The sequence below is a fragment of the Triturus cristatus genome, chromosome 1_1 (genome assembly GCF_964204655.1).
Source record: "Triturus cristatus chromosome 1_1, aTriCri1.1, whole genome shotgun sequence".
In the NCBI taxonomy this organism is placed as follows: Eukaryota; Metazoa; Chordata; class Amphibia; order Caudata; family Salamandridae; genus Triturus; species Triturus cristatus.
This window is the reverse complement of record NC_140579.1, coordinates 360,872,990-360,893,185: the sequence shown is the minus strand read 5'-3', so window position 1 is coordinate 360,893,185 and position 20,196 is coordinate 360,872,990.

Below are 20,196 nucleotides of genomic sequence, written 5' to 3'. Positions count from 1 at the left end.
AAGAAAGGGTGTCGGAATTACCCAGCCAACTACCGCCCAATAAGCCTCTTAGACACCTCTCAAAAGGTGGCTGGAAAAGTGGTTCTGGCCAGGGTATTGCAGTGGGTTGAGGAAAAGGGTATCCTTTCAGACTTACAGGCTGGCTTTAGATCGGGTATGGGGACGATAGAGCAATCCTTTCGGCTCATGATGTTATACTGGAAAGTGGTTGTACTGGGCAAAGGCAGTCTGTATCTCGCTTTTATAGACTTGCGGACTGCCTTTGACCTGGTCCCCCGAGGACAACTTTGGAGTGTGCTTGACCAACAGGGTATTCCATCTTACTTACTAAGCATGTTGATAAAACTCCATGCTGACAATTTCGCACAGATCAGGTGGGGTAATCAGGGGCAAAAAACATCAGGCATACCCGTAAATAGAGGGTACGCCAGGGATGTGTCCTAGCCCCCACTCTGTTCTCACTGTATGTCAATGGAGTGGTGGAGCACCTGCTACAACATCCTGCAGATGCACCATCCCTGGCTGGTAGAAGAATAGCAACCCTTCTATTTGCAGATGACACCCTCCTGATCTCTAAAACCCCGGTAGGTTTACAGAGCCTACTATCCAATTTTAAGTCCTTTTGTGATGCTAGGGGGTTAGTTATCAACACAGCGAAGGCTAAGTATCTGGTCCTCAACCCTCCGAAAAAGTTGGCTAAACCACCGACCCTTGATTCCGTTTCCCTCGAGAGGGTCTCAGAGTTCGACTACCTCCGTATTCGTCTCTGCGACTCCATGAGTTGGAAATGCCACCACCAAAAGATGTTGCTGACCCACAAGAGGGTGGTGGGTGCCCTTCTTAAGGAACATCGTGCCTCAACCCTTAAGCCCATTGCTCCTGTATTAGACATCTACAGGGCAAGGGGAGTCAGTGCGGCTCTCTATGGGGCCGAACTCTGGGGGGTATACAATGTGGACCACCTATCCCGCTCAGAAAGCAAATTTCATAAAGATTTAATGGGGCTCCCCTATAGCACCCCAACCCTTCCACTGCTTCTAGATATGGGTACTCGGCCGATCAATGACCTGGCTAGGCTCCGTCCCCTTCTCCTATGGGCCAGAATCTGGAGAACTCCAGAACTGTCCAGCTATGCGGACGGTCTAATCGATGTGTTGGGGTCACCAGGCTGGATCAAGATTTATTGGCTGAGGGAAGTCAAGCGTCTTCTCGTCAATCTTGGTCTTGGCGAGGCCTGGAATAATAGATCTGCACCCCCAAAGTCTGAGTTGAAGAAGATATATTGGAGATGGGTAGCCGATGGTAGAAGCAGCAACGCCAATTTGTTCAGATCCACCATGGATTTTCTTTTGGTCAAGGAGGTGCATTCTTGTGAACCATACCTGGATGTCATCTCTAACCGTAGGGATAGGGCATTATACTTCCAATTCAGGATAGGTTTACTTCCCGTTGGAGAACTGACTTCCAGGTGGAAGGCCCCGAACCAGACAACTTCCTTCTGCCCACTTTGCGAGAAGAGGTCTGAGTCAGTTCCCCATTTGCTGTTTGAATGTCTGGCCTATGCAGCCCCTCGGAGCAGATGGTTAAAGCCACTCTGTAGAGAACTTGGAACTAGACACTACCAGGAGGCCCTACGAATATTGAAAAATGACCCACGGCTCCTTTTTGCCTGTGGCTTAGCAAAGTTTCTAGGATGGGCTTGGCGCATCAGATCAACTAGGCTTTCGTATCTTGTTTAATCTCTTTTTTAACAAAATTATATATGGTTCTTATCTAACTTATTGGTGCCAGTTGTAGTATGAAATGTACGATTACCTCACTATGTATTGGCTGCTTTTTACTATTTTACTGTTTTCTTATTGTATTATTACTTTTTAAGATATTATCATATCGAAATAAAGCCTTTTTGACTGACTGACTCCACCTATGGTGAAGAGCAGGAAAACATACAAAAAAATAAATAAAAAATTAGCCACAGCGAGAGCTCGATCAAACTCACCGGCCTCTCCTTGGAGCCACGGCAGTCTTTCTAACAAATCAATTATACAGCTGGGTGGCGTGCGTGAGGCATTCTTCGTGTCAAGCTAGAAATCGGGGAAAATACTGCAGGCCAATTCAGAGAGAAAAGGCTGCTGGTCCAAGAACCCTGTTGGTTATTTGAAATAGAATGAAAAATGAAAACAAGGAGGAGGGGCCATCACACCCTGTACAGTGTGATGGCAAAACAAAACGTTCTCAGAGTGAAATCGCCAGGGACAGAACCCAGCAGGCAAAGGAGAGGCATTTACACAAATGCACAAATAACAAGCCAGAATTTCTGAATGCCACAGGTAGTAACCAATGGCAATCAGTGGGTTTGCCAAACCCCACAGAAGAGACAAAACAGGTCGATTGAACCTCGACCTAAAAAGGAGAACAGTCACATATTCATTTTCATTTCTATCACAAAGGAATATGCGTACCCGCGAGCTCCTCTGGATAAGCATGCTTGAGACTGGTGTTTAGGCCGGTATATGATTCAACGTATTTCACAAACATTCCTTGCCTTTCTGAGTGTTGTGCTTGAGGGAAGCAATTTTCTCTTCGGTTTTTCTTGGAGAGCGTTTTTCTTTTTCAGCTGCTCGTTGGAAGTTTGGTTCTCAAACATTTCTGTCCTTTAGACTGCGCAGGATTAAATAACGTCCAGTATCAATTTCTGTACTATCATACAACTGTTCTTCCATACATGGTCATATTAGCGTATTACCCTTTTGATGTAGGTCTTATTTTTGGGTCTCATCTATTCTCACCTATTGTCTCCAATGCAATAAAATAACATATCCAGTATGTTAGGGGTGAGCCTCCTGCTAATCCTTACATAGATTTATTGTCCATCTCAGTTTGATTCTCCAGTTTTGTTTGTTTTCCTGCCCATCCTTGTGTTTACACCACTCCTGGAGCATTTCTTCTTTATTATCCTTTCAATTCAATGAAATGTTTCCTTCTGCTGCTAACATCAGGTATCCAGTCCTGCATTTGACTTCTACTTCCTTTCCACTCTCTTTTTCAACCCTGTCGGCCCAATATTCAGACAGTACAATAATTCCGTCCACTCATCAGTTGCTCTCTACCTAAGCATGATGTCTAGCATAGGTTTGTATTGTGAGAGCCCCACACAGTGTTTGCGTTTGAAAGGTTAGGATAAATGGAAACATTTCTTCTTTTTAACAATTGTCTCGAAGAGGCAGTTACTTTGGCGCAAACTCCTGTCTATCTTTTTAATAGATAGAGCTATACGTCAAAACCCACGGATGGGTGAATGTGAACTCCATGTACCTCCCATGGGACATCTCTTTGACGTAAAGCAATGGGAAGCAGCAATAGCGCTACTTTGCGTTACTTCAGAGCTACCTTTCAGTGCAAATAAAGCTTTTGGCTGGAAACTAAATCCTAAATTGCCAGTTTGCGCTGGTTTGCATCACTTTGTGATGTCATCTGGCACAAATTGTTGGTACATCTGCCACTCTGTATTCAGAGTGAGAATGAGTCTCCACTGCTCCATCCTACTTCATGAATATTGATCCACTGTGGGATAGGCAACCTGAGCAGTGGAGAAGGGGGTCAAGTAATATTCTGCCTCAACTTGAGTTCAGTTCAGTCCAGTTCATTCTTTATTAATGGTTAGACACCATCTTTAAAACATACAGGGGCAGATTTACAAGCCCCTTGCGCGTCACTTTTAACATGGGAAAAGTGACACAAAAGTGGCTCAATGGGCCTGTAAATAAGCCCCACAGTCTTAAAAACAATTAAAAAATATATATAATTGCACCGTATAGTTCATCATACTATAACTAAAAACCCAAACCCCTGCTATTCACACTAAAATACACTAATCCAAAAAGTTTTAAAGAAATGTAGCCAGTGCACAAGCCACAGCAAAACATTCCATCCTGAAGACAAGTTCTAGTGCATCATTTCGACAATTGATAGTATATTTTTTTAAAAGAGGTTTGAAAATCGCACAACGTGGCCTATAAAAACTTGAGCTTTACAGGGCTCACCTTCCTAGTGTTGGAAGAGTAAGAAACGTGACTGACCAACAGAAGAGGCACCCCCAAGTAGAGAAGGAACGATCAACCGGGATCAAAGAATTACCAGACACTTGAACCAAGCAAACAACAGTAGCCAATTGTTAGACCTGGCACCTTGGCGTGAGTCTCCCTTCCACTTTTCGTTGCTGTGCCTCATGTGTTTTGCTGGTGTTAGCTGCTCAGAGCACTGTGCCACTGCCAACCAGTGCCACAGTGCAAGTGCTCCCTGTATAAAATGTATATGTTGATTGGATTCCATGATTGGCCTATTTGGTTTACTGTCAGACCCCATTAAAGTGCACCAGGAGTGCCCAGGGCTAGTAGATCCAAATGCTGCTAGTGGGTTTGCAGCACTGGTTGTGCCACCCACAGAAGCAGCGTTGTAAAATGTGTCTAAGGTCTGCCATTGCAGAACCTGCGTGCAGTCTGGTACTGTCATGCTGACTGGGCAAGCACACCCACTTGCCAGTCCCTAAACCTTCCCTTTACTTCATGTGAGTCACCCCTATGGTAGGCCCAAGGGCAGGGTGCATTGTAAGCATAAGGTAGGACAAGCCCTGATGTGTGTGGCATGTCCTAATAGTGAATTACAGCCATGTTTCATTTTTCACTATTGCAAGGCTACCTGTTCCCATAGGCCAGAATGGGCTGTTAGAATTGTTACATTCTATGATCCTAACAGACCCAGGGAACATGGTAGAAATTAGAGTTTAGTATGCCTGAACTCAGAATAATAAAATACATCTTTTAGTAAAGTTTATTTTAATGTTCTGTGTTTGCAAATACCACTTTTAGAAAGCTGGTATTTGCTTGCCTAACCATTTCAGCCCGCCTCTGCTATGATGTGTATCTGCTGTCTGGTTTCTGTGAGTGACAGGGCTGGGGGATTCCAGAGGGCAGGGCTAGGTAGCCTGGTGGTGAATAGAGAGATTTACATCCAGATGGGTGGGAGGAGTGCACCTGGACTCTGAATAGGGCTGTGCTCTGCCACCACAATGCTGGCTCCACCTCCTGTGGAGCGTCTGATGTCTCTGCCCTGCACCCTGAATGGAAAGTCAGAGACATGTCAACAAAGTGCTCAGGAACTGGTTCTGGCTGGGCAATGGCCCCTCTACCCCAGAGGAACAAAGGAATTAGGGGTATAAGTATTGGGACCCTGCTCCCAAGAAATTAGATCCTATTTGACAAGAAGAAACCTCTGCCTGAGGAGAAGGAACTGGGAAAGTTGTAAGGAGGAGTACTGTCCCTGACCGGGGGGGATTGGCCTGCAGTGGTTGCCTTGCTGCTGAAGGAGAGGAGAAAGACTACAAAAAGACTTTGCTTCAACTTGTGCTTAAAAGATCTCCAAGGGCCTGAGTAGAGCTGGCCTCCTGTTAAGAAGTCCCAGGAACAAAAGGACTTCACCCCCAGCTTCCCCCTGAACTCTGCTGTGTGAGTTCTGCCCTTCCTAGAGTGCTGGATCCAACTGTGGGGCCTCTGGAAGTTGTGCCTGCTGTTGGGAAACTGACCAAGAAGAAAGAAACCAAGGATCTCCACTTTTTCACACCCAGCCGGCTTTGCGAGAAAATTCCTGTTGCACCGCTCGTTAGCGTGCAGAATTTTATCGCTGCGAACATCGTCGCAGAGCCTGCTGCCGCTGAGCCAGTTCATCGCTGGTGAAATCATCGCCCCGCTCGTTAGCGGGCCGAATTTGATCGCTGCGGACATCGTCGCAGAGCCAGCCAAGATCCCCGCTCTGCTCGTTAGCGGGCATAATTCTATCGCTGCGAACATCGTCGCAGAGCCTGCCGCCGCTGGGTGAAATCGTCGCAGAACCAGCCAAGATCATCACACCGCTCGTTAGCGTGCCGAATTTGATCGCTGCGAATATCGTCGCAGAGCCAACTAAGATCATCGCTAGTAAAATTGCCGGCCCGCTAATTAGCGGGCCGAATTTTGTCGCATCGTGCCTTAGCGAGTAAATTCCTACCGGGAAAGCTACGCCTTGAAATCTACACAAGTATCACCTCATGCTCTAAACAGACCGGATTCGTCGCCACGCCTGCCGCATGCCGCAGAGTTGTCGCATCGCCTCCCCAGGGTCTCAGGACTGACGCCGTTACTTGTTTTTCGACGCCCAGCGCCGCTACGAACTTTTATCGCATCACCAGGTACTGTTGCCTAAAATTGACGCTGATGTGGATGATTTTGTCGCTAAACTAAGAACTCTTTTTGAAACCATATTCTTGAACGGTGTATGTCTTTTTTGTCGTTATTCGGTCTTGTGCTAAGTCTTTACATAAAAGATCACTATTTTTGATATAAATCTAGTGTGGTGTCCATTTGTGGTGTTGTCACGGAGTTACTGTATATGGTCACAAATGCTTAACCTACAACGCTCTGAGATAAGGCTGGTCTGCTCGCGCCAAGCTACCTAGAGGGTGAGCAGGGGTTATTTTAAGAGGGTAATCCCCTTATCCTAACTAGAGGAGAGGGTCCCTGCTTGTCACAAGTACCTACCTGTGCCAACCAGAGACTCCCAAATCTAACACCAATGTACACTCCAGTGAAACCACATGAGAGAATATCACCAGAATAGCTGCAATACTTCACTCTTCCTGGAAATAGGTGATACTGGGTACAACAAGAACAGTAGGGAACTATATGCTGTTGTTATCACAGTTTCCCAAAGATGCTTGCATGCCATCGGCACACTCCCTTGCTCACTGTTTGGGCAAATTTGTAATCACATGAGTTGGCCCTTGTACGAAAGACATGAGGCCTGAAGGTAATGCTGATTAGTTGTAAGAATTTTATAGCATAAGTCACCCACAGGAGCCATGCAGGGCAAAAGCTAGCATCTCTCTGGCAACAACCATCTTCTTCTGCCAGAATACCTTCTTATGGCCCACACTTTCATCTCAATATGTCAGAGCTTGTCTTAATTGGACATAATGATGCTGCTTCAGTGCAGGATTTGGTATGCTAGGTGTGGGGAAGCCCACCGTGCTCTGGTTTACTGATGGTGACTGGGCTGAGGTAGGGAACCAGTCCACTGTCTTGTGAAGACCTCACAGAAAGGGTGACTACCTCAGCCGAGATCCCGCCTACAGAAGAAAAAACCTATGTTTCAGGAAAGATTCTGCAAATCAATGGGTGGCAAGGAACCAGGTCTATGCTCCTCTGCATGCTTGGTTCCAGGTGTGGCCTGGTGTTTCATGGGAGTTCCATGATGCTCAGGACTCAGTCATCAATGAGATTGGTGCATGGAGCTAGCCCAAGAACAGGTGCATCCTAACCCCGCGATGCAGACCCGGAAAAACACAGAGTACATGGACCCCTCCCTGTTGAAATGGAAAGACCCCAGTCCACTCCTCTCTCAGCACTTCCCAAGTTGTTCCAATGGCAGGATTTTATGATACAGTGAGGCATCTGCCCCTCCCCCCACTGGCCTGCCACCACGGGCTTGCATTTCATTTGTACTTGTGGTCACCTTCCAGTGCAATTTCTCCACGATGACAACTGCCCAATGGTAAGCCATGTGTAACGTGAATTTTTGCAGACGTTACATGTTATATTTGCGAATATTATGCAATGTTCAGCTTGCCGGTTGTTTCGTGCTACATCACATCTAAGCTCATTTGGAACAAGGATTTCAGACAAAGCCATGTCATGCTACTTTAATATATGGCTTCGCTTGAAATCCTTGGGGTGTTTGCGCTGTTCCTACCTTGCTACCCCTCTTTTACAGTTATTGTCAGGTCCGTAGCGCTAGACGATGAAAGGCCATTTTTCATTGCACTCATCAAATTTTTGGCACAAAAGACACCTTGCACAAAGGGATGTTTGATGCTGTCATATGTGCACTGCTTTGTGTCTCATAGCCTCCCTTTCCGTCATGCGGGTGCCTGTGCAAAGGCATAGTAAATCTGGGCCGTATTTTTGGGCAAGATAGGAGTACTCAGGGCCACCTTCATAAGAGGCTTGTGTCATGTTTGCACCACGCAATGCAGTACCTGCGTGACGCAAAGCTCTAATTCAGATTTTAGAAGCCATTCAAACTCACTTTGCATGGCTCTCAGTGGCTTCATAAATCTGGAATAAAACAGCACAGCGCAAATCGCTGCGTTGCATTACTGTGCCCTGAGGAAACATTCCATGCGCGTAGAAGTGTGGGCATCCCCAGATTTCCAAAAACTTTTAAACATGGGGATGTGCCAAAAACTTACACCTGCTCAGGGAAGTCGTAAAGAGGAGAAGTATCTCTATTTCTCCTCGTTTCTTCCTCTTTCTAGGTGTGCTTGGAATATGCCTCCCAGGATTGGTTCTGTGCAGGAAGGTTCCTGCACAAAAACACTCCTAGGTGTAAAATAGGCCCCTTTGCACCATGTTGCAAGAGTGCAAGCATTGGCGCTAGGCTACCAAAAGAGCACCAGAGCAAGGGAATGGACAGGAATGCACAGCATTGCGTTAAGTCCGGCCAATTCCTGACCTTTCCTTGTCACACAGCGCAGCAAGGTGAGTTGCTGCGCTGCACTTCACTGCATGACTTCCTCATAAATGAGGCCCCCAGTCTTTGAATTCAGTTGACTATTAATCCTATAAAGTTCAGGCAATCCCAGTGAAATAGCCACAGCAGCAGGACTCGTGACGTCACCCTGAGCCAATAAGATTTGTATAAATATAGGGGCTGTTCTGTCATCTCTATAACACAGTTCCCCAGATTCCAGGCATAAAACGAATTTCAGAACTGACTAATGATACATTTTGAAGCTAATCCCAAACAGCGGCTCAGATGTTGTAGAAAAAGCTTTTGCTTCCATTTTGTGAAGGGAAAATTGCGCAAATGCCTCAAATTGTAAAGACTGCATTCAAAAGCAGTTACAGCATCGGGTAAACTGCCTGACATGATAACCGCGCTATCCACGCTTACCAGTATTGCACAACTGCCTAGTAGTCTGTGTCAGGTGTGATACCTTCAACCAGTCCTGGCCTTTTAGTCAATAGTAGGATGCATTCTGGGGCTTGTAGTTTCACTTTTATCTCTGCGAGAAGGAACTGAAAAATCCCAGCGTGCAAAGTAAAATCGAAAACGTCACTGGGAATAAATATCTGGTGCTTTTAGAAGCAGTGGCAGAATTAATGAAAGAGCCCTATGTGCAAGATTAGTGGAGGGTAAGGGGTGGGTTGTTGGGCGTGGCCTAAATAGTCAGTTGCAGCTGTCTAGGGATAAATAGTGTTTTTTTGTAAGAGTATACATTTTAGTCTATTTGTGTTTTTAACTTTCCTCTTTTAACTAGTCTCCAGTGATACAGAGATCACTCCCTCCTTGCACCTCTGGGAGGAGGACATTTCACAAGGTTTGAACCGGTCCATGCTCCTTACGCATTGGTCAATAATGCCTTTAGATACATTCACCCACGGATCTACATCCGTGCTTGGAACCTGTGCTACCAGGATATGGTTGGGTGGAACTTATTTATGCACATTATGTGACTTGGATTTTTGGGGATAGCCAACAGAGTCCTGTTTCTATCATTTGAAGATTTTATAAAAGTATTTTCTTTCTTGTCTTTTCTGGCATAAAGTTGTAGTAGTCAATACATTCAGATTTTGGGAATTCAGTTTCCTTTGGACAGTGTGATGTTGGGCGTGTAGCAGCACAGTAGGACGCGCTACACATTGTGCTTTGATGTGGTACACTGGAAACCCAGGCCCTGAGCATCCGCCCTTTTGTGAACTTTTACCACGTCAGCTGGTTGCAACAATAATCTCCGAGGAGTGACTCTTTACTCAGCACCTCGCCATGGTATTTCCTCGTTCTGCACAAGCAACACCGTCCCCTCTTTACATTACATTTCAAAGCATCACTCTCTCATGGAAGTTGCAGGATTAGCACGACGGTCATAACGGATGTGCTGTTTTCTGGACAAATTCACAGGAGGCTCACTACTTTCCAGGGGCAAAGTCAACTCCTTCTGCCAGAGCTTAATTTGTAAAAAGATAAGTGCCAGGGCACTATCAGGAGACCGCGGCAGTTTGCACCACCCATTGCCCCTGCCATCGCTGCTAATGGCAGTACCAACACAACTACCACCCATCACACTGCTAGGGGAGGGGTAACCAAACTATTCCAGGCCCTCAAAGCTATAGGAAGGGCGTGGGCGTCAGGTAATCGTCGTTTTCATGTATATTGTATTAATAAGCAACTGTTGTTGTTATGCTCATCTCTACCAAACAGCTACAAACAGCGCTGTAATGTAGCAGAGCACCGGCTCAAATGAAGCACTGCCTCCTGCTGACTTGCAGAAACCCGGTCTGTGCTCCTCCACTTCGCCGCTCTCACTGTGTGTGGGATAACTGGACAGGACTGACCAACTGCGGGCGGATGGCTGATACTCCCCAAATGTAGGAGGCCATTGTTCCATCGCTCTGAATTTCTTGTAGAACTAGATATTTCTCCTGATCTCCTCATCACCCCATTGGGTGGTCAAGATGGGACTGTGAATCTGCACCGCTTGCTACTTAGATAGTTCAAACGAAAGCAAAGGATTGCTGCCAGGGGGCGATCTCGCGCCAACACCGTGTTTCCTACTTTGAAATCAGTGACCTTGGCTCGCCTACGTAGCAGTGTTTCCCTTCTTTTAATTCTGCACTGTCAGTTTATCGCCCAACTGAGCTGGTGTCCGTCTTGAATGAGGGGGCTTGACATGGGTTGTGATCCAGCCCATGCGCAGCTGACTCTGGGTTCGGCCGGTGGTCAGGTGGGGCACTTGCCGGTACTCCCAAAGAGTAAAGTGCTCACTGCAGATGGTGATGGTTGGCAGGGGCGATCCAGACAACTGTGGATTATGTTGTTTACTTTACACACTCAACCTCTCCATTGGTTTGTGGTCAATGGGGAGTTATCTTCCTATGCTTAACATGACGCAATTTGACGTAATCAGCTGGCTCTTTCCTGCCCATGAATCAGGGGCCTTTTATTTGTCCTTAATTCTTGAACTAACCTAAGTGTGTCCATTATCTTTTCTAGTTATGGAAACTCCTTGTTGGCAGAAGTACTGTTTACAATCTCCACTTCTGGATACTGGGAATAGTCAGCTACAACTATTTGCATATATCTACCATCCAGAAGGCTGCCAAAGGTCCTCAAGAGATGTCTTTCGCGATGACGGTTGTGGAGTATCAGGGCACCCAGCACTCTGGCACATTGGACACATTTTAGTAATTTACTCAACCTTTTTGTCTATCTGAGGAAACCAGACCTTACTTTGGATGCATTTTTTTGTTTTTACAATCCCGTGATGTCGTATGGGTGAGCCTGACCATTAGTAAGGTGAAAACCCTCAGAATTACTAGGCTGTGTCCCCTAAGGAGGTATCCTTAAACTGAGGCAGCTAGTTCATGTCTTATCTTGGAGAGAGCGAGCAGAACCAGCGACGCTTCCGGGTTTCAGTGTGATGCATGAGTATTCAAGGCGGTCCAATTTCTAGTCTCTACAGCCCTCACGCTAACTGGAAACAGTCATCATTTTCGATTGCTTTGAAGATCTCCATCATTGACATCAGTAGAGCCCAAGACGGCTTAATCACAAATCTGACATACTACTCCATCTCTTCCCCTGGAGTGGCGGTCCCGGGTTGTCGCTTGTACTCCACTACAAACGGTTCAGTGACTAAATATCGAGGGACATAATATAGAATGCCCAAAATATCGACGCCAAAATATAGAAGGACAGAATATCGACTCCCTATCTACAAACAGGTAAGTACTAAAATATCGATTCCAAAATATAGAATGTTAAAATATAGTTAGCTAAAATATCGATTTTTTTAAATGTATTAAAAATAATATAAAAGTAATTAAATATTAAAAACAATTAAATAAAACATACATAATATAATATAAAAAAGCTTAAAATGTAAACATAATAAAAGTAATGTAAAAAAAGTAGAGCTTTTGTTGGATAGTGAGAGCGTAAAAATTACTATTCCCACTCCAGTGAGTGCAACAGTAGGGAAAACGTTGGATAGCATAGGGGTAAAAATGTAGATTTTCCTAATAACTTATGACGGAAAGTCTTAATTTTATTAAAGACACGGAGGCGAGTATTATGACTTCTTTTCTTGCATTTATTTCAATAGCAGCAAGATAAGTAACAAAACTACACTCCCCAGAAGGCTGTAGGAGAAAAACTACTGGCCAATGGGGAGAACAGAAACATAAAGAAACCAATCAGGTCAGGCCAACCATAAGGACCTATCTGACCGCAAGCAGTCCTCTTTTCTTGTGCGAATTAGGAAGATGAAAACAGAGGAAATAAGAATAACAATAGGTAAACAGTCAATAGCCAGGTAAACAGTTCTTGAATGAGGAACACCAAGGACGAAAGATCTTGAGGAAACCAAGATGGCAGCCAGATGGAAGTCGACGACAATGGCTCCGGTGAGGCAGGACCAGACTCACGAGGAAGGTGGTGGTAAAGCTGGAGTACCTAGGGGGGGAAAAACAGGACAAATTAGAACTGTTGTGGAGGGATAATACTCGCCTCCGTGTCTTTAATAAAATTAAGACTTTCCGTCATAAATTATTAGGAAAATCTACATTTTATGGCAAGACCGGAGGCTCCTATTATGCTAGTTCAAAGCATATCAACAACCAGAGAAGAAGCAGTAATTACAGGTTTACAATAAAAGGTTTTGAAAACACTGTCATTAGACCAATCTGCTGACTTAAGGATATCCTCTAGACGGGAGCCCGACCAAAAGGCTTTAGAAGCCATGGCACCCCTGGTAGAATGAGCCCCAAACACCGAAGCATCAATGCCCGCAAGAGACATGATCCAACGGACCCAACGGGCCAGAGTAGCAGCGGAAACAGGAAGATGAGGTTTGCGGAAAGAAATGAGCAGTTGGGTATGTGAAGGAGTCCTAAAATCAGCAGATTTTTGTTCATAAGCTTTTAAACAACGACCCACACATAATTTCGGTTGAGCTGGAAAGTAAGGATAAAACACTGTTTGTAAATTTGTTTTTGTGCGTCTCTGCACCTGAAACAACACTCCAGTTGGAGAAAACTGTCTTAAAGAAAGGTCTAAAGCCTTAACATCAGAAACACGTTTAATGGAGACTAAACACAACAACATAGTAAGCTTTGCAGACAACATTTTCAAAGAAAGGGCAGCATTATCAGGCCAATCCATAAACAATTTGAGTACCAAATTAACATCCCATAAAGAAGAATAATTAGCCAACGGAGGTTTGGAAAACCGGATTCCTCTTAACAAACGGCAGACCAGCGGGTGAGAGCCGACCGGTTTGTTGTCAATGGGACGATGATTAAGGGAAATAGCTGATCTGTACAGGTTCACCGTGCGATAAGACTTGCCAGCGCTGGCCTCCGAAGCCAGGAAATTAACCACAAAAGTCACAGAGGCTGAAAAGGGATCGATAGACCGTTCCAGACACCAGCTTGCCCAAAGAGACCAAGCGGATGTGTATGCTTTGGAAGTACCGGGGGCCCAGGCCCGGCTGATAAAGATTGAAGCTTCCTGAGAAAGGACTTGGTCAGAAGAGAGAGACCGGAGAGCTTCCAGGCCGAAAGAGTCAGAGACCGATCCAGGATGAGGGAGTGAGGAGAACCTCGAGGGTCCAGAAGAAGGTCCGTGCAATGAGGGAGAAGGACCGGAAAGTCCACCGCTAGTTCCAAGAGAGAAGGGAACCAAATCTGGGATTGCCAAAAGGGCACCACCATGACCAGAGACGTTTGTTGGCGTCGAATTTGGGAAAGAACTCTGTTGATCATGAGAAAGGGAGGGAAAGCGTAATTGAGATGAAGTGACCAATCCTGAAGGAACGCATCGGTCGCTAAAGCCAGCGGATCTGGGCGCCAGCTGTAAAAACGAGGTAACTGAAAGTTGAGGCGGGATGCAAACAGGTCGATGAAGAAAGGACCCCACTTGAGAGAGAGAGAATGAAACACGGAGGGAAGTAATTTCCAGTCGCTGGAATCCCGGAGATACCGAGAGTGCCAATCCGCGACGGAATTGAGATTGCCGGGGAGATACTCGGCCTGGAGGGAGAGATTGTGGGAGAGGCAGTAATGCCATAGACTCTTGGCGAGTTCTGCGAGGGGTTTGGATCTTGTGCCACCGAGATGGTTGATGTAACGGACCACAGAAACATTGTCCATCCTGAGAAGAATGGAACAACTTACCTTGTGCTTTGCGAGGCTGCGGATTGCAAAGGAGCCGGAAAGCATCTCTAAACAGTTGATGTGCAATGACGACTCCTCTAGAGACCATGAACCTCCAGTCGAGATTGGCCCACAACGGGCGCCCCAACCCGCCAGGCTGGCATCTGATTCTAACACAAGATCTGGGGCCGTGGCGAAGATAGTCCTTCCGTTCCACGCATCTAAATGGTCTATCCACCATTGCAGTTCGGAACGCGAATCTCGATCTAGGTGGATAAGATCTGAGTAAGCCAGCCCCTGACGCAGATGTCGAATTTTTAGGCGCTGAAGAGCCCGATAATGAAGAGGACCTGGGAAGATGGCTTGAATGGAGGCGGAGAGAAGCCCCACGATTCTTGCGAGGGAGCGGAGGGATATGTGAGAGAGAGAAAGAACTTGAGAAATTTCTGAACGAATGGATGCGATCTTTTCGGTAGGGAGAAAGAGAGACGCCGAGGGAGAGTCCACGCGGAACCCCAGGAACTCTACACTTTGAGAGGGAACCAACATGGATTTCTCTGGATTGACCAGAAAACCGAGATCGAGCAAAAGAGATTGGGTCACCTGAAGGTCCCGCAAGAGACCTGGTTTGCTCGTATTCATCAGAAGGATATCGTCCAGATAGATGATTAGGTGAATTCCCAAAGCTCGAAGATAGACCACCACAGGTTTCATGAGTTTGGTGAAACACCAAGGGGCCGAAGAAAGCCCGAAGGGGAGCGAACAAAACCGATAAGTGACGCCCAGCCATTGAAACTGGAGGAATTTGGAGTGCGAGGGATGGATAGGAACTGTCAGATATGCATCCTGAAGATCTAGCCGTACTAACCAGTCGTTGGTTCGAAGGGTGTCGCGTAAATGGATAATGGTTTCCATTTTGAAATGTCTGTAATCGACAAACTGGTTGAAGACTTTGAGATTGATAACGGGACGCATCTTCTTGTTCTTTTTGCGAACCAGAAACAGGGTGCTGAGAAAGCCCGAGGGATCGAATGGGAGTTTTTGGATAGCTTGCTTTGTCAACAGGGAAAGAATTTCTTGAGAGATCAAGCGTGACACGTCGTCGGAAAAAACCAGAGGAGGAGGTAAAGTAACCTGGAAAGGTGGAGCGTAAAACTCTATGAGATAACCTTGGACGGAGCTGAGAACCCAAGGGTCCGAAGTCAGGGTTTGCCATTTGCTTAGGAAAAGAGCTAAACGCCCTCCCACGGGAGGGCCAGAAGACAGGCTTACCTTGTTGGGAGAAGTTGGAGTTGCTGTTGCCTCTGTGGCCCCTTTGTCCACGACCCCGGAAGCCACGGCCACGCTGGGGGTAGAACTGAGGTTTGTATTCTTGAAAACCGGCGTTGGAGGCGCCTCTGGAACCCTGGAAGTTGGAAGAACGGCCGGAAGAGCGGCTCCTGCCTCTGCCGGCCCTGCCAAAAACCCGAGGAGCAAAAACCTTTTTTATGGAAAGTTGAGCCTTGTCAAGCGAGGCAAAAGTGGAGACAAATTTAGACAGGTCTTTGACCAGAGAATCACCGAAGAGTAAGCCGTCCGCTTTGAGTCCAGGGTCCTGAGAAGCCAGATTGGCTAACTTAGGATCTAACTTAATTAGAAGACCCTTGCGCCTTTCATGCGTAATGGCGGCATTGGCATTGCCCAATAAACAAAAAGTACGTTGAGCCCAAAGGGAAACTTCTTCGGGGTCTAGCACTAACTCATCAGAGCGCGCCGACTCTGCCAGATCTAAGATACGGGCAAGAGGGCCCACCATATCCAAAAGTTTGTCCTGACAAGAGGACCATGCTCTATCCACCCCCTTACGAGGGTCCTTACCGAACTTTGAGAAGAAGGTGAGGAGCGGTTGATCAATAGTGGGAGTGACTGTAATGTTGGAGGCCAAAGAAGGCTTGGGGCATTCGGATTTTAATTTTGCTCTGACAGATTTATCTAGAGGTTGTCGTAGTTTGGCGGATATATACTCTCCCACATGGGGAATGGGAAACCATTCCGTGGAATTTGGATGTCTGATTAAAGCAGGATCAAACATGGGCATGCCTTCTGCTTCTAGAATGGGTTCGGACTCGAAAGGAGATAACTTTTGCTTCTTGGGTGAAGAATCTTCAACACCAAAAAGATCAAAGAGGGGGTCGTCATCTGTGTCACATAAATCATCATCATCCGTATCCTGGATGGTATTAATGACCAGCTTCTTAGGAACCTCCACATGTTTAAGCTTGGCTTTACTTTTGCCAAATGTCAAAGTAATCCCCTCCTTTGACTGAGGCCTGGGAGGAACATCATCCTCAATCTTGCGCGAGGAAACCTCGCTAACCACATGTGACACTTTACGGGGTAAAATAGTGGAAGGAACCAGTTTACGTTTTCTGCTTTCCCCCGCAGACTGGGCCAAAGCTTTGGTCATCATACGAAGTAAAGAATTCTCCATGGTTTTAGACACTTTCTGCATGGAATGTTCAACTGCAGACTCCACAGAAGAATTGATAAAATGGCTCAAATCTGATTTTAAATTAATATTTTCCTCATTATCGAGCTCAGGAGAGCTGGGAACCTCCATTTCCACTAAACTGGAAAACAACGGGTTAATGTGAGCAGAAGAACAAAGGGGCGTGTAGAAAAGGCTTGCCGGTGAAAAAATGAACCTCCAAAGAAGGTGTGGCCAAGGAATGCACAGACGAGCGCTGAGGGAACTGAGGACACGAAGCTACAAGCAGCGCTGACAGGCGTCACAGAAGCGAGTCGTTGCAGCGCTGACAGGTGTCACAGAAGCGAGTCGTTCCGCGAGCCGTTCTGAGGCAGCGAGCGAAGCCGGTAAAGTAAACAAAGCGCGCGTGCGCGCGCGAACAGACGCGCTGAATACAAAGCAGAGAAACTTCAAAAGCGCTCAAACGACAACAACGTCGAAACCATAGAAACGCAGCGCAGCAAACGAAGCTTAAGGAAACAATAAAAACAGCATAAATATGCTTAAACACTCAATAAACACAATTTTCAAATGGGAGAATTGAAGAATGTGACTTATCTGACTGCGAGCAGCAAGAAAAGAGGACTGCTTGCGGTCAGATAGGTCCTTATGGTTGGCCTGACCTGATTGGTTTCTTTATGTTTCTGTTCTCCCCATTGGCCAGTAGTTTTTCTCCTACAGCCTTCTGGGGAGTGTAGTTTTGTTACTTATCTTGCTGCTATTGAAATAAATGCAAGAAAAGAAGGCATAATAGGAGCCTCCGGTCTTGCCATAAAATTACTATACCCACTCCAGAGAGTGCAACAGTAGGGAGAGCGTTGGATAGCGGGAGGGTAAAAATTACTATTCCCACTCCAGAGAGTGCAACAGTAGGGAAAGCATTGGATAGCAGGAATGGAAAAATTACTATTCCCACTCCAATGAGTGCAACAGTAGGGAAAGCGTTGGATAGCGTAGGGGTAAAAATTACTATTCCCACTCCAATGAGTGCAACAGTAGGGAAAACGTTGGATAGCGTAGGGGTAAAAATTACTATTCCCACTCCAAAGAGTGCAACAGTAGGGAAAGCGTTGGATAGCGGGAGGATAACATTTACTATTCCCACTCCAGAGAGTGCAACAGTAGGGAAAGCGTTGGATAGCGGGAAGGGAAAAATTACTATTCCCACTCCAGTGAGTGCAACAGTAGGGAAAGCGTTGGATAGCAGGAGGGTAAAAATTACTATTCCCACTCCAGTGAGTGCAACAGTAGGGAAAGAGTTGGATAGCGGAGGGTAAAAAATACTATTCCCACTCCAGAGAGTGCAAAAGTAGGGAAAGTAATGATTTAAATTTAAAATAAGGTTACATTAATTATCAATACCAATAAAAAGTTAATTAAAAATAATTACCAATTAATAACAATTAATTACCATGGAAAAATATTAATTAGCAATTAATAAAAATTAATTACCAATTAATACAAATTAATTACCAATTAATGATTAATTATCAATTATCAATACACATAAATAAAAAAATGAATATTTACTTTATTACAATTAATTTACTTCCACCCAATTCCCCTATAAACCCACAACCCACTCCCAATAATAAAAAATACAATTAACATTATTATCAATTAATCACTTAATAAAAATAATTTTGCAATGAATACAAATTAATTAGCAATTCATACAAATTATTTACCCATTAATACAAATTAATTACCAATTAATAATTAATTATCAATACACATAAATAAAAAAAAAATATTTACTTTATTACAATTAAATTACTTCCCACCCAATTCCCCTACAAACCCACAACCCGCTCCTAATAATAAAAAATACAATTAACATAATTATCAATTAATCAATTAATATAAATTACATACCAATTAATAAAAATTAATTACCAATTAATAATTAATTATCAATCAATTAATCATCAAAACATATAAATATAATTAATATTTAATTAACCATAATTAAATTACTTCCCACCCTATTCCCCTATAAACCCACAACCCGCTGTGGAATTAAATTACGCAAAAATTTAATTACATAACATTCATTAGTTTAAATAAATGAAACATACATTACAAAAATAATACATAATTTTAACACATATACTACCATACATAACACTAAAAAAAAATCGATATTATAGATATCTATATTTTTAAACTCGATATTATGGTAATCTATATTTTAAAATTCGATATTATGGAATTCTATATTTTTAAATTCTATATTATGGAAATCGATATTTCGTACCCCAATTTCGATATTCTGACCTATCTATATTTGGATAATTCGATATTCTGTCCACTCTATATTTTAACTTCGATATTCTGGGCAGTCGATATTTTGGAATCGATATTTAGGGTGTTCACCACTACAAACGAGTATTCAGTAGAACCCATTTTCCAATTCTGGCAGAGGGCTTCCAGACTGACCCCTGCTCGCTCGCTCTGTTGTCAACCGTCAGAGTAATGTGCCTTTCCCGTTTGATCGCTTGGTTCTCACTTCTCTGAGTTGGTTGAGTTTATGTGTTAGTACAATTGGTGACACCCATGTGGGTGGACCTGTCCAACCTTTCGATGATAATCGGCCTCTTCTAGTTTCTACATTTGGTCCTCAACGTTCGTCCAGAGGTGAAGAGACACTCAGCTGTCTCACAGTGCAGTGGGCTGGGCTGGACTGATTGATCAATGTGCAGTTGTTTCATTATCCTTTTTAGACATCTTATCCCTGTGAATACTTATTTGAATTTCTAGTTACATATCATGCACTCTGAAGTTTCCCTGCTGCCTTGGAATTTAGCAGCATGCTTACTCCACCTTGGGTGACACACACCTTGGCCTGGCTGGTGATTTATTAGCTCTCTTTTGAGGGGTTTGTGTACTATGGCATCCATATGCAAGGTTCTCGCTTTTGAAAGTTTTCAAGAACCGTAGGGTAAAGATGTCTGGTAGGGACTTACAACACTCTTGCGGTATCTGTTCCCTCAGGTTGGCCGAGGCACAGCTTTGAATGAACAGGGCGGTGATCTCTTCTGTTTCATCTTGTAGGGCACACGTGCTGGGGAGCTCTTTGAGCCGGGTGTAAAAAGCATCATGGCTCTCGTTGAACCTGGAGTAGCAAAAAACCCTCATAGTCTGGGTTGGTCATTGGTTCGAAGTGGCTGTTGATCGCAGCAGCTATAGAGGCATAGGTAAATGGGGGACCTGTCTGCTCCCGACGGATGCAGCAGCGTTTGCTTCTGGTTGTCTTCTACAGCAGTCAGCGAAGCACATTTGGAGCCTCTGTACCCACAGTTTACAACTGGGAGCTTGCGCAGACGCAGCCTCAGATAATGAAAGGCTCGATGGCTGAAATGGTCGCCAAACCTGCTACCTATTATGATCCTCCCACCATGCCATGTCACTGCAGATATGGGTATATTTCAAGGCCTTCTGGCT